Source organism: Monopterus albus, unplaced genomic scaffold (genome assembly GCF_001952655.1).
Source record: "Monopterus albus unplaced genomic scaffold, M_albus_1.0 scaffold241.1, whole genome shotgun sequence".
NCBI lineage: Eukaryota > Metazoa > Chordata > Actinopteri > Synbranchiformes > Synbranchidae > Monopterus > Monopterus albus.
This window is the reverse complement of record NW_018128121.1, coordinates 126615-140710: the sequence shown is the minus strand read 5'-3', so window position 1 is coordinate 140710 and position 14096 is coordinate 126615. Positions and strand designations below refer to the sequence as shown.

Genomic DNA, 14096 nt, shown 5'->3' with positions numbered 1-14096 from the left:
AAGCTGGTTAGAAAGTAGGCATATAGCATTTAAAAGGGACAGGTGTTTACCAGGCTAGAGGGGTCTAATGTACATGTAAGAAGATAGTGAGTTGCATTATGGGAAATGTAGGATAAAACATTTCGAAAACTGAAAGTCAGGAACATTCTGACCATTCTTTTTAAAATGTTTCTCACAGGCTTTACAGAAGTGGAGTATAAAAACTCTGGAACCTCTTTAACTGTGGACAGCTTACATAATGTTTGATAAAGAAGAAAAACTCAACACTCATCAAAGTGTTTTGTTGGGATTTTGGAAAGGTCTGTGAGTGTGCTACTGCCAACAAACACCATAAAACTGCTGTTTGCACTTTTGTTTGTGATAAGAGGTGGTCCGAATATGTGGGAACCCAATTTGATGCCAAAGTAAAGTGCCAAAATTGCACTTCTCCTGTGCCCAATATGCAGAAAAAAATGTTTATTTCAGCTTGTTTTCACAGGATTGTCTGCAAGTAAAAATTATGAAATTGCTTAGGCAAAGAACTGGATATTATTGTAGTCATCACTGAAGTTTAAAATTAAGGATGAAAAGGATTATAATGTTGGTTACTGCCTTGAAAACCGTGTTACAGATTGAAAAACACTAGTCTTTGCCTGGACACTGGTTTGAATTCTCTCCTGCATCTCTCCTTTAATCCTCCTCTGCTTTATAGGCAGCTACCTCCTATACCAGGTTGTTTTTAATGTAGTAACCCACTTTTCATTATTTAGAAGCCAGATAAAACGCCTGCATGCGTTTTATTTTAGTCTACAACTAACCTTCCCACTGGTCTTTCTCTCTCACTCTGTGGGTGCAGGCAGTTCAGCAAGGGATCATTTACTGACTTGTATTTAATTACTCTGAAGTAATCACATAGCACCTCTATGCTACAGTCTGTAGTTGACCTCAGTACAGCGCCAAGCGTGCACACATGAGTGCAAATGTGTGTGTGATCACCTGGATGTGGGTTTGGTGAGGTGTATAAAAATGCCAAACAAGGTGCCTGAGTTTTATCTAACACCTTTTCACACTGGCCTGGTTTTAACAATGATGAATTTGTCCCCCACAGCTGCAGTAGCAGTTCCACCTTCCTGAGTCTGATATAATCAGTGCTGTCTTGGGTCAAATAAGCCTTATATGGAAAAGTTCAGCACAGGCCAGCTACTTCATAGCAACAGCCTGGTACTGATACAAATCCATTTTAAGAGCAAGAGAAGGTAAAGACACAGAAAAGTGAAGACACAGCAGTTCTCGTTTATCACTGCAGGCTTCTGAGTAAATAACCTGAGACATTTACATAAAAATAAATGGTTCATTACTTTCATCTGTTCACAAATGTAACTGAGGTATGGATGTGCAATATATATCGTGGGGTTGTCCACAGCGCAGCAGTGATGTCCCCAGCCAGGAGTAAATAAGGAGCACAGCCAAAGAAAGCACTGACCTACTGTTGTTAAACAATTGCCAAATTAGTCCAAAACATCTCAACGATTTGAGAACAAAACGAAAAGCCTGTTCATTGCAGCACGTTTTCAAAGTAGCGTGCTGCGATCACATGCATTACCGAGCTGATACTGAACCAAAGTGCAAACAAAGGTTTTGATTAATAAAATAGGTCTACGTACAAAATGCAGGGCTCCTTATGGCTGTATACATAAACCACATATTGTATACAGCCGTACTCTTATACAGCATTTAAAACATACAGTATGTGAGAATATGCTGTTTTCTATATATCAGTTTTCAAATCAAAAATGGCCCTCTGCAGGAAAGTGCCAGAGAACTTTAAGCCCTGCATATATCTAAGTGATGTTGGTAAAAATAATAGTTCTGAGGTCGACTGAGCGCTTCTGTTTTTTGTTTTTTTTTACAGTGGGTACAGAAAGTATTCAGACCCCCTTACATTTTTCACTCTTTGTTATATTGCAGCCATATGCTAAAATCATTTAAGTTCATTTTTTTCCTCATTAATGTACACACAGCACCCCATATTGACAGAAAAACACAGAATTTTTGACATTTTTGCAGATTTATTAAAAAAGAAAAACTGAAATATCACATGGTCATAAGTATTCAGACCCTTTGCTCAGTATTTAATAGAAGCACCCTTTTGAGCTAATATAGCCGTGAGTCTTTTTGGGAATGATGCAACATAGCATGTGGCTGCAATATAACAAAGAGTGAAAAATTTAAGGTCTGAATACTTTCCGTACCCACTGTATGTGTGCCTGACACAAAGGACATTTACTTTGATAAAACTCATGAAGAGAGCTGCCACCGGATGTGCAAGTCCTCGTTTCCCTCTTAAACATGACGCTAAAAGATGCAGCAACATGTGGCAAGCTGAGACATGCACATCTTTACTTACATGTGATGGTAATTTGACACGTCGTTCTTGTCTCATAGATGTGTCTGAATCTCTAATGTAAACATTTATTACCTATGTCATATCAGCAGCCTGGGTTGCTTTCTTGGACCTTGAAGTATAGTTGGGTTTCCTGTTGAGACATTCAAGGATGCACGTGCATCCAGGAGATAGAAAGTGCACTAGAGCACTATTATGTTTACTAATCTTTTGGAGATTTTTATACTTTTTAAATAGTAATTGATTGAACAAAGCCAATGATTATCTTCCTTCAGTAACAGTCCATGTATGGGCTCTCACTGAAGTGCTGTTACATCAGTTGTCACCATGAATGTAATATGCAATGGTGTGAACAGCTTACATAAAAACACAAACCATGTTATTCATATCACTTTTCCGGCTTTTACAACACTTTTACAATAACATTAGGAAAACATGTAACTACCAGATTTTTTCTTATACTGCATGTCACAGTTACCCTCAGTTCAAAAGAGCTTTTCAGCGCCTTTAACTAACAGTCACGTTAGTAGGGTTGTCCCCTATAACACAGGATCAGCCTGTTTTGATAAATAAATTGCTGTGTGCCATATTCATTGACAGTTTCTGACTTAGTTTACATGAATAATAAAGTTAAAAAACATAAAGCCATGGCCAAAAAGCTCAGTACCAGGAGTGTAACTGTGTAGACAACAGAGAGGAGCAGCAGTGAGGGTCAGTACCAGGAGTGTAACTGTGTAGACAGAGAGGAGCAGCAGCGAGGGATCAGGACCACAACTCCCAGTGAGTCCAGTACAAAGTCCAGTCAAGTTTGACAGCATAAGTAGAAGCTAGTCTGAACTTATTTAGCAGGGTAATGTTTTAAAATGCATGTTGCTCTGCTCTGGTTTCTTGCAAACATACTCACATACTGAGGTTCCCTTTAGTTTTTGGGTGTATTTTTAGTCAAGAATAATTAGATAACATTAGATAATAACACTCAACAAAAAATAAATGAGCACTGCACAAGCTCTTATCCAGTAAAGCCAAGCTGGCCTCTCTCCTCTCATTGCCACTGAGGCCAGAACAGTCTCTTTTTTACTGCTTAAGCACAGTTTTCTCATTCTCTGTAGGAAAGAATGTTTTCCCTTTGGGATGTTAACATTTTCCAGCCATTAAGCTGTTTATTGCACAACAAGTTATTGTCATATTACTTTCCACATGGAGTCTCAGTCAACAGCGAGTTATATGCTCTGAAAAATAATTGGGAGGGGACCTGATCTCAAAATGAAATGTAAGCTGGCAACAGGAATGACCTGTCAATCAACAATTTGTGTTTGGATGAACATTTAGTAATTGGTGTATGAGAGCATCCCCCAGCTAATGAAACAGCTCACTGGATATTTCTCTATCCTGTCAAGTCAGGATTAGGGCTGTCATTTTTTCCAAAAAGCACATTTGAATGATGTTCGAAGTGACATGAAATTTGTTTGAATTAATTCAAATGCAACCCCCCAATTTTAAGAATGTTCTCTGTTTGACTGCAACACAAATTACATCAGCCTGTTGCACTTACTGACATAGTGTACATTATTGGATTTGAACAGGTCAGTAACGTCTGAATTTTTATTTTTTAACCACATACGAACAAATGTTCGAAAGTCAAATAAAAAGTGACAACCCTGCTCAGGACTAATTACCCAAAAGGCCAATGAACTAGCTCCCAAAAGATCGGATGGATTTCTGGCATGTCAGAAATTTGGTCGGTTATCTTGCAGGTCGATGGTCCAAAGTTAGGTCAGTGCACTCGCGTGAGTACTATCTACTTTCAGGACCAGGATTTCTAGGTCTTCATACTGGGCTATTGGTGTCTATAAACAATAAATAATAAACAAAAAAGGTGGGGTAACGTATCTTCACTTCAGAAGATAATCAAATTGGTGCATCTCTCTTGCTTTTGTGGCTGCCTGGTGGCCCCACAGAGGGACATAGCTCTTGGGATCCAATGGTCAGTCTGACTATGCTGCTTAACAAAAAGCTCAGTAAATACACAGAAAACATTAGCTGACTGACTAGTTAACCAAAATCTTGGAAATTGGAGCAAAACTAAATTTTATTTGCGCCATTGCAGACTGGAACCAGCACATGCGTAATCTGTGAAATTTGATATCATTGGACTGGTTTTAATAGACATCACCGTTAACATCTCTCACTGCAGTCTAGACCACCATATAACATTTAATGGGAGTTTGAAATACTTAAGGTGTGAAACATGATGTGATACTGAAGGGGACGGCGCACGGCTCCTGCTAGACTTCATTATAGTACTACCTTCAGAATTCAGATTGCAGAAATTTTGCTCCCAGAATGCACCTCCTTTTTAATCTGGAGTTTCCCCTCCAGTCTTTTTTAGGTAGTGGTCTTTTCCCAGTCTCTTGCAATATTGATTTTAAGCTTCCTCTGCACCACTCTCAGCTCCTGAACACTGTCTTTGTCTGGTTCAGTGTGACCTCAATGTCCTTAATCAGCCATAGTTTACTACTGGAGAAGCAGCAAACAGTCCCACAGACTTCTTAGTCTGTGATGCAGTCTACAAAGTCATCAGTGTTTTGTCCATGGAGTCTCTCCTTCCCTGTAAAATATAATAATCACTCACAAAAACTTTCTTGCTCCAGTTCATCCACCTTATTGTCCATTGACATTGTGCTCCCCATCACTATTAAGGGAAGAGCCGGTCAAAATCTTCTTCACAGCCATCTCCTTTTGAAGGAGACTCACATGGAGGGGTTAGTTTAGTTGAGAGACACCACATCCTGTGACGCTTTTTAAAGCTTTATTTCAGAGATTTTGTGACAGCTGTGAAGCTTGGAAACAGATCTGGTTTCAGAAAAACTGGTTGTAAGAGCTATGGTGGCTAACAGTATTTAAAAAATGCTAGGAAAAAGAAGTACTAAAACAAAAGCAGTACTAAAGGAGTAGTACCTACAGTAGTATTACTGACAGGTGATCCCTGTTGTGCAGAAACACCACAGCCAAAAGAGTTCAGCACTGAAGAGGAGGAGACAAAGTACTGTAAGAACTTGTGGCTTGCTCTAGGATAGGATTTGTAGGGCAGCAAGATTCATTTTCTCTGCTATCTGGTTTGCTTCATACCATAACAATACAGCATACATGACTTTTATACAGGCTCTTAGCAGTAACAGCTCAATGCACAAGAGCTCTTCTTCATCATGTGAACTTATAGCACATTCCTGTGTGAACACATTCAGCATTTCTGGCTGAATCACTACCTTATTCCCAGCAGCTGCTGCAGACAGTCAGCTTCAAGATGAGACATAGCTCTGGGTTACCTGGCTACCCAGTGCTGACTGATCAAATGGTCCAGACAGGATTAAGTGATTGTGGTGCTTTAGCAGAATGCTTAAGTCTGAAGGTTTGTGGGCCGCGAAGAGTCACTCAACCAAAACTCTCCAATGAGTCTGAGCTAAACTCTGGATCAAAAGGCCAGAGGGAGAGTCAGCATCCCTCGGCCTCCAGAGAGCAAAGGGAGCCAATGAATGCTCTCTCTGCTAATCTTATCTCTACTGTGCACACATAAACACACTGTGTACTATTTATAATAAATCACCCTCAACAGACAAAGAGACTCTATGGCGAGGGTAATAATGCTGCATAATAACCCTGAGGCAACAATATTACCTGCTGCTGTCACTAGAGCTTCTTTTAGCTCTGCAGCTGCTAACCACCGCACTGTGAATGTTGTCATTTACATATTTATTCAAGATTGAAATGGCAAAATGCTCCAGCCCAGCTGTCCCTGTGTCTATATTGGTACTGATGAAATGAATTAGCAGGCTAAATCTGGCAGCTCAGGGTTCAGGTCCTATAATGAGAGAGCTGAGACAAAATCAGTTGTGGCTGATTGTTGGCTGAGGCTATTGTGGAGCAGTTGGTGTTTCTCATATCTGTCTTTAAAAGGCAAACAACTCACTCTGCCCCGACCCCACCCCCACCCCTTGACTTTGAGCGGCTGTCCTTATGTGTTTTGTGCATCTGTTATTTGTGTGCCTGTGTTCACATGACACATGCTGTTAACATGAGAACAGTGTCACCATAGCAACTCGAGTCTTCTGTCATGTTAAAGAGGAAACAATAGAGCACCTATTTATTTAACTTGGTCTAATTTTTTTATCTGCAACATAAATTGGCTGCCATTCAAAACAACTTGACAACTTGTTTCACCACCTGCGAACTAACCACTGCACAGAATATGAAAAGCTTCAGGGGCTGTCCATGACAGGACTAAACTAGCCAAGGTACCAGCACAAAATTGTTGTTGCTATTGTTGTACTTGAATGTTTCAATTTTATGTAAATAAATAAGTCCGGTTTTACTTAAATGCTGTTTCCTTTAGTAAGCAGCAATTAATATGCTATTAACAAGAGCAGGTTAATACAATTTTGAAGGATGCAAAATATCATCTGCTTATCTTTATCGAGAAAATCCCAGAAAACATCTAGACATACGGTATCACACAACCCCTATGAGATAGTGTATTTTGTTGTTAGAGCCCTGCACACTTGGAGTGAGTGACAGCAGCACATTCACTGACTTTGAGCAGCAAGCGGTCCACCAGCCTCTCCATCAATACCTCCCATAAAAACCTTTCACACAGTGACCAGCACTGCACTTAGGAGGTGTGCTCCAGCTGGTCCTGGAGAATCAATGACCTGATACTTAACTCCACTGCAGTTCATGAGAAAATACCCTGCACATGTCCAGATGATGTTACAGGCATTACTGACAGCAGGTAAAGACAGTCTGTATGCTGCTAGCACTCTCTCCAAGCTGTGCAGAGCTCACGTTAGGGAATAGAAATGATATGATCCCCCCTGTGATATCATATTAGATGGCTCTTTGGGCCATAAATTTGAAAATACATTTCTATATTTGCTATACTCTATGTTGATCAAGCAATGACCGCCGGATACCAGTGACAGAAAAACTGAGCAAAACCATTTAAAAATATGTATGCACAGTCGTACATATTACGACTGCCGGCGCCATTACATGAATGCCAGTAATCATCCAGTAAAGAGAAGAAGTTCCACTGGGAAATGCACACAAAAAGCCAAGAATACGAGAGAGGGAAGGGCCACCTAATCTAAGATAACCTACCAGCTAGGTGTGAAGACATGTTTCCTAATCCTTAAGTTAAAAGATGACATAAATCCCTATAAGCTGGATTTATGATGAATGATGAAATAAAGTAAAGAAATACAATTAAAACAAAGGTTATTATGTAACTTTTCAATGATCCTCTGTTCTGTGCTATTATCAGCTACTCTAACATCAAACTTCAACTGTGGAAAAAACAACAGAAAGTAAAAGCCTCTGTCACATGAAGTCAAATTTACTTCTGTTAATCTCCATTGTTTTGATTGGACTCTAAATAAAAGGCTACTCTATTATATTTCCTGGTACTTGTGCAGTATTGTTTTTTATGTTTTTAATTAAACAATCTTCCATATGCAGTGCTAAAATTATGGAGTTTCATTATTTATAATCATAAACTAGCACAAAATTCCTGTGGGAGTATCTGCAATGGCAGTTTCAAATTCTGCAACACAGTTATACTAGCAATATACCCATATGGAATATCCTGGTAAATACCACCACAGTTCCATGACAGTACAAAGACATTTTTCTATTTTGATATCATGAAAATACAAATATTGTTACATCCCTAGTATATAGGGAAAAAAGAGTCAGAAGAAGTACGCTTCTCATGTGCTAATTCTGGCAGTATGTGTATGATGCCTATGCATGCTACGGGTTAAGAAGAATAAGTACAAATTACTGTGTTATTGTGAATAGAACTGTTTTTTTTTTGTTCTTGGTGAGGGCCTTGTGATGATCATTAACTTAAGGTTCAAAGTCCAATGTCCTTTTCAAAATAAATGTATTTAGACAACACAGGCCTGCACTTAGATGAACAGATGCACAAACATCTTAACAAGGTCTCATCTGAAAGCTGGAAGAAGATGAAGCCATAAAGAAGCTAATCGAAGCCATGGTTGCATTTTGCATGTCACAGCGCCAGAAGCCATGGAAACAAGACCAAAATAGATACTCGCACTTAACAAAAAAGCAAACATTAGCAGAGCTCAGAAAACAAAGCTCGATGTATGCACGGACATGACCTGCCTGCACCAAATCACGTGCCTCGCTACATAAAGACAATGCATATTCAATTTCCACTGTGCTGTACTGTGTGCCGGAAGCATAGCCCCCTCCCTGGCTCATTGAGGGCAATAGTGGTTCTGCTCCCTTTCACTGACTGCCGTGTAGGAGTCAAATTAGAGTGAGCTGATCCAGTGTGGCAGTGCTGTGAAGGCTTGAGTGGGGAAAAGAGCATACGAGGAAGAAGCGTAAGGAAAGGCAGGAAAAATGAAGAAGAGGCAGAAAGAGGAGGGGGAGTAATGGTAAGGAGTGGGAGAAGTGGGCTAAGTTAATGGATGGAGGATATTATATGAAGGGGATAATGAGAGGGAGGGACAGCTTAATGAGAGGGGTGATAGAGGCTGGGTAGCACAGCTAAAGGGTTATATGGAGCACAAGCTCTATTACAGAAGGGAGTTGGGGACATCATAATCCCTGTGGTCTTATAAGTAATTACTATGTGATAGAGAGAAAAAATGGTAAGACCTATCTACTGTCAGCAGAATTGGAATTAACTCCCTAATGGCTCCTTTACTTCACCATGCTTTTAAGTGTGTGTGAGTGTGTGTGTTTCCTGTACTCCTACCCTTTTAGGATTTGACTGGTTGACTTTCAGAGTGAGCACATTTCTGCACAGTGAGCGCATTTTTCTCTCAGGCTTCATGTCTATGAGCTAGTTTCGATTTAGGAGGTGTGTTCATGGGTAAAGGAAGAACACAAACAGTGTTTCCCTCCTCTATGTGTGGATCATAAGACAGCAGGCGCTCTGGATAGTGTATTCTGGGCCTTCTAACACAGCAGGCAGGCTGCTTTTATCTCTCTCTCCTACAGACACACTGTGACCAGACTGCTCACCTTCAGTCCAGTAGGAAAACATTCATATTGCCAAGCAACAAGAAGATAAACACCAACATGATGTGTCCCTCTAGATCACTAGCTCCAGTAGTGCTTGCTAATACTTTAGCATACACAGCATTTATTTAAAGCGACACTATCCAAGCACAGTTCACTGACCTGAAGAAATTAAAGTTTGTTACTGTTTTTGTTATTAGCTATAGCTGATGTAGTAGGGCCTATTTTTAACCTACTGAGCAAACAAAAATTCATAAGCCATGCAGTGATTTCTAGCTACACACAGGCTCCAAACCAAAAACCAGTTCCTTCTACAAAGACAGGACACTGATCACTATCTGTTATAATTTCCACAAATTCCCGCTAATCAGTAAGACTTAGCTACCTTATTGGAGTAGTTCTATTTCAGGTTCAGGTTTGAGTTTATTGCCCTGTGCATACTGTAGGAACCATTACAAATCTCTACAATGAATATCTTTACCAAATATCATCACGTCACTTAGGAATATTTATTCTGAGAGCCGTTTATTATGAGGCAGAGGTCAGGAATTAGGTTGAACCATAAGTTAGTTTTTTTTAGCACTGATTATTTGGAGGGGCAACATTTTACAGGAGCAGGGGAATGTAGGCTGTCTTTTCAATACTTTTTGTTTGTTGATTTTATTGAAGAATGAAATGTTTGTTGTGGCAGCTCATGAATACACATTTTGGGGAAAATGGATTCATGGTGCTACTATTTGCATGCCTCGCTTCATGTACGCACAGTATTAGGTGCTATGTGGTAATATTTATTGAGGTTTACATGAGCCTTATATTTACACAGCTAACAACAGTGGAACTATGAAAAATGTGGTATAGGTTTTAATGTAAATTATGAAATGGAGAATGTCAGCATTTGTCAGTGTGATATTTTTGTTGCAGGCCCACACACTACCATTTGCCTGCCATTGCTATATGGAATAGTATAGTACACTCTGTTTAGTTAGTATACTCTAAAATAAATAGATTTATTTACTGTTTTGTTTCAACCAAAAATACAAAACATGGAGCCCTGCTGTCAGTTTCAAGTCAGTCCCCTTGTCAGAAGGAAGAAGGCCCATCATCCCAACAGCACTGACTGACAGACACGGCATATTGGTTTTAAATTTCCTCCTAACTTTGACAGGAAGAAGTTTCATCCTCTGTTTTTCTTTTGAGCAAATGGCAAGACTAACGCTACGCTGAGGCCAGCTTCAAACCTTGTAGATTTAACATAGCTGCTGCACACTATGCATATTGATTAACTGAAATGGCATTTATGAGTGTATGTGCAAGGAAGTAATCAATGCTTCTTGAAACAAAAAAAACTGAGGCCAGGAAGGAGAGATGAGGAGGAGGGAATGGAAAGAAAAGCAAGGGGAGAGCAGGTGAAGAGGCGAGATTAATCGTTTAAATCGAAATTAATGATACTACTGTACCTTCAGGTTGGAGGAACAAACAGGAACTCCTCGACTTCTCAGCACTGCACTTCGATTACCTGTGAAGTCAAGAAGAGCACTGAAACTCAACACCACAGAAATTTATCATCCACCTCTGAGCTTTAAAGCCTAATTTGGGACATTTTTTTGGTTCTGCGGTCTGCAAATTCACTGTTTAACTCACTTCTCTCAACATTTTTTTTTTTCTGTACAGAAAGAAACTGAGGATCAATATCTGACAAGTACAGCTGCTATGGAATGTTTCCTTCATTTTTTTTTTATTTACTTACTCTTTGATTAGAATTTTGTCTGATTTCTTGTATGGCTTCCAGGTCCAAGACAACTGAAAAAAGGATTTTGGAGAAAAAGGTATATCAAAATTGTAATTTGGAAAGTTACAGGATTGATTGTTAGCAGCAACAGGCAACCGTTTTCATCAATTAAAAAAAACACCGTACCCTACCTGCACAGCACCAAACAACAAAGTTAGAAACTAATTTAAAAAAGTCAAACATCTAGAAAGCAAATACATTCCATTTCTCATGAATTGGCGGAAGCCAAAAGACAGTGAACATTTAACTTTATTTATCAGGTGACTCTAAATGAATGCTAATGTTACTGTTTGTCTGGTGCATATGTATGTATAAGACGACAACTATTTGCTAAAATATCAGCCATGGGGATGCTTGCCTGCTATCTTGTTTTAGAGTTCATTTGCCTCCTAGTGGCTAAAAATGCCTTCATGCAAAATATCTCATCTCATCTCATTTTCTGTACCGCTTGGTCCCGAACGGGGTCACGGGTGACGCTGGAGCCAATCCCAGCCGGCATCGGGCGAAAGGCGAGGTACCTGGACAGGTACTTAAAATATAACTATACTAAATAATTTACTAAATGTACAAAATATCATAATCATTGGTACACTTGAAATAGCATACTGTTATGTACTGTGATTGTAGGCTGAGCTGAGGTTCTCCAACGTTTGTATAAAGTGTGAAAGTAGAAGAGAGTGACAGAGCCCCTCTGGGAACAGAGAAAAAACAAATGCCATTCTTCCTCCTGTTCGGTGCTGAGTCTGAACCTGGACAGACTGAAGACAGACAAGCGCAGTGAATATTTATTAAGTGACCTTTCAGATAAGGACCTGGGTGGTCTTTATATTCCCTGTCATCACTGTCTGGAGGACCACAACAACAGGCCCATCATCATCAATCATCATTCCAAGTGCTGTGGAAGGAGTTAAAAATTTATTCAACTGTGACAAATTATGTATGGCACTGTATTCTGACGGGGACCTCAACTCATTTGCCAGTTTATTAGGAAGACCTAGCTAAAAACTAATGAACAACACCCCTGCCATAAATCTTATCAACATGAAGAGTATAACCAGTTTTTGCTGAAACTGTTTCAGAAATGTATCGATTCAGCTTTGTTTGATTTTAGGGTCTGAAATTTGTGCTGTAGTTGAATTGCAATTGCTACATGGAGAGGTGTAACAACATGGCAAACACTCTACACCAGTTTTAACAAAAAGTCAACATTGGAACATGAAGGTACAATTTACTACTGGGCTGTTGTATTTGTTTAGTTTTAGCTAGAGGGTTACACCAAGCTAAAAGTACTGCAGTCTAAAAAAAACAGGTATCTGCTGTGTGTGTCCCTCACATTTTATTCTTTAGTGTTCCTCAAGCATTTAGCTCCATTACTATAATATGTTTAGTTGAATAACCAGGAAGAGCCAATCAGACAGCACCTTAACACTTGTAATGGACACTTACAGGTCGTTCATTATCAGTGTTGTACGGGGTATAATACTCTGAAGTGGATGTCCGGAGGCCACAGCTTACAATAAGTCAAAATAAAGTGTCACCTTTTCTAAAAACATGTTTTTATATTAGCCTACAATAACATTATCACGCATGAAACCAGCCTAACTGTACATTAGTCCCAATAACAAGCCGAAGTTCAGAGTACCAAACGGAAACTTTCTGGAGGTGTGTGGACCACAATGTAACGAGGAACGAGATGCAGCTAGCTAGAGTACTACAGTAGCATTAACGTTACTTTACAAGTGAGCGAGGAGAGTAAACGTTCAAGGGACTCGCCTCTCAGATAAACACGCTTACATTTCCAAGAGCCTAATCCCCCCCTTCTCGAGCTACTTACTTTCCCCGTTTCCGTGTCCCCTTTCTGTGTGTGTGCTGCTTCGCCTTCTCCCTCCTCTCCTCTTGCTGGAAGTGAGATGGAGAGTAGAGGTGAATCGGATCCAGGCGGAGAAAGATGGGAGGCGAGACGCGCCGCTAAAAGCTCCAGCCGCACCAGGAGGGCACAGCGGAGGAGCGGTGTGCAACACCGCGGGGTTCAGATTACCGAGCTTGAAATACCGCCATTATATGGGTCAGAGATGAAGTATTCATCTTCAGCTTTCATCACACGAGTTAAAATTCATCCCTGCGATGGTACAATCCGGACAGAGAGGGAGCGATGCTGTGTGTTGTGATAACCCATATTTGGTAGAGATGAGCCCACGGACACTCTTTTATGTATTTGAAGCGAAAGAGATTGTTGAAGTGGGTGCTTACCGGTCTTTCTGTTATTTTGAGGTTGCCGATATATTTTATAGATTAAATAAATCCAGATGCATGGCGCTATGTTTTATTATCTTGAAGATAAAGCTCTCTATTTTCAGATCATCTTCTGACCCAATCTGCACACTCTTTTGGTGCCCAAGACATACATTAGGTCTACACTGAAGCCTAGGAATAATCATTATAATATTTTACAATTTTTATAACAATGCAGATTTTAGTTATCATATCCTCAACAACACATATTGCTATATCCCTGAATGATTTGTACACAGCTGTGTGAGCAAGTAAAACATGAACTGAAAATAGGGGACAGCCAATAGTTTCATTCATGATGAGGATCAGTGTCTCTTTATAAAGTCAGCCTGCAGACTTTGGGTTTTCAAATTGGACATCAGTGTGAAAGATGTTTAAAATGTAGATTGGGCATATGAAATTAACTACAAAAATCAACAACACTTATTCCTCTTTGTTGCTGGTAGTACTGAAAATAGTTCATTGTAAATCATCTGTGATTCAATTTTATTCTTTGTTCAAAAAAAAAAAACTCACTGCAAGTCTGATGCTGCAACACATTCCAAAAAAGGTTGGGACTGCTGCATTTCAGGGCCAGTAAAG

General features: G+C 39.7%; 1 protein-coding gene across 3 annotated transcripts in view; it reads right to left on the bottom strand.

Moving 5' to 3' along the window:
• Window positions 1-13388, bottom strand: part of klhdc8a (kelch domain containing 8A) — a 46302-nt gene extending 32914 nt beyond the window's left edge. For 2 of the 3 annotated variants that reach the window (XM_020620565.1, XM_020620567.1), the window contains exons 1-3: window positions 13057-13388; window positions 11181-11233; window positions 10891-10949 (exon numbers count right to left, since the gene is read on the bottom strand). The gene's annotated coding sequence lies outside the window, so the exon portion shown is untranslated. The remainder of the gene's footprint in view (window positions 1-10890; window positions 10950-11180; window positions 11234-13056) is intronic. The other variant, XM_020620566.1, reaches the window with a different exon arrangement.
• Window positions 13389-14096: the final 708 nt, after the last annotated feature.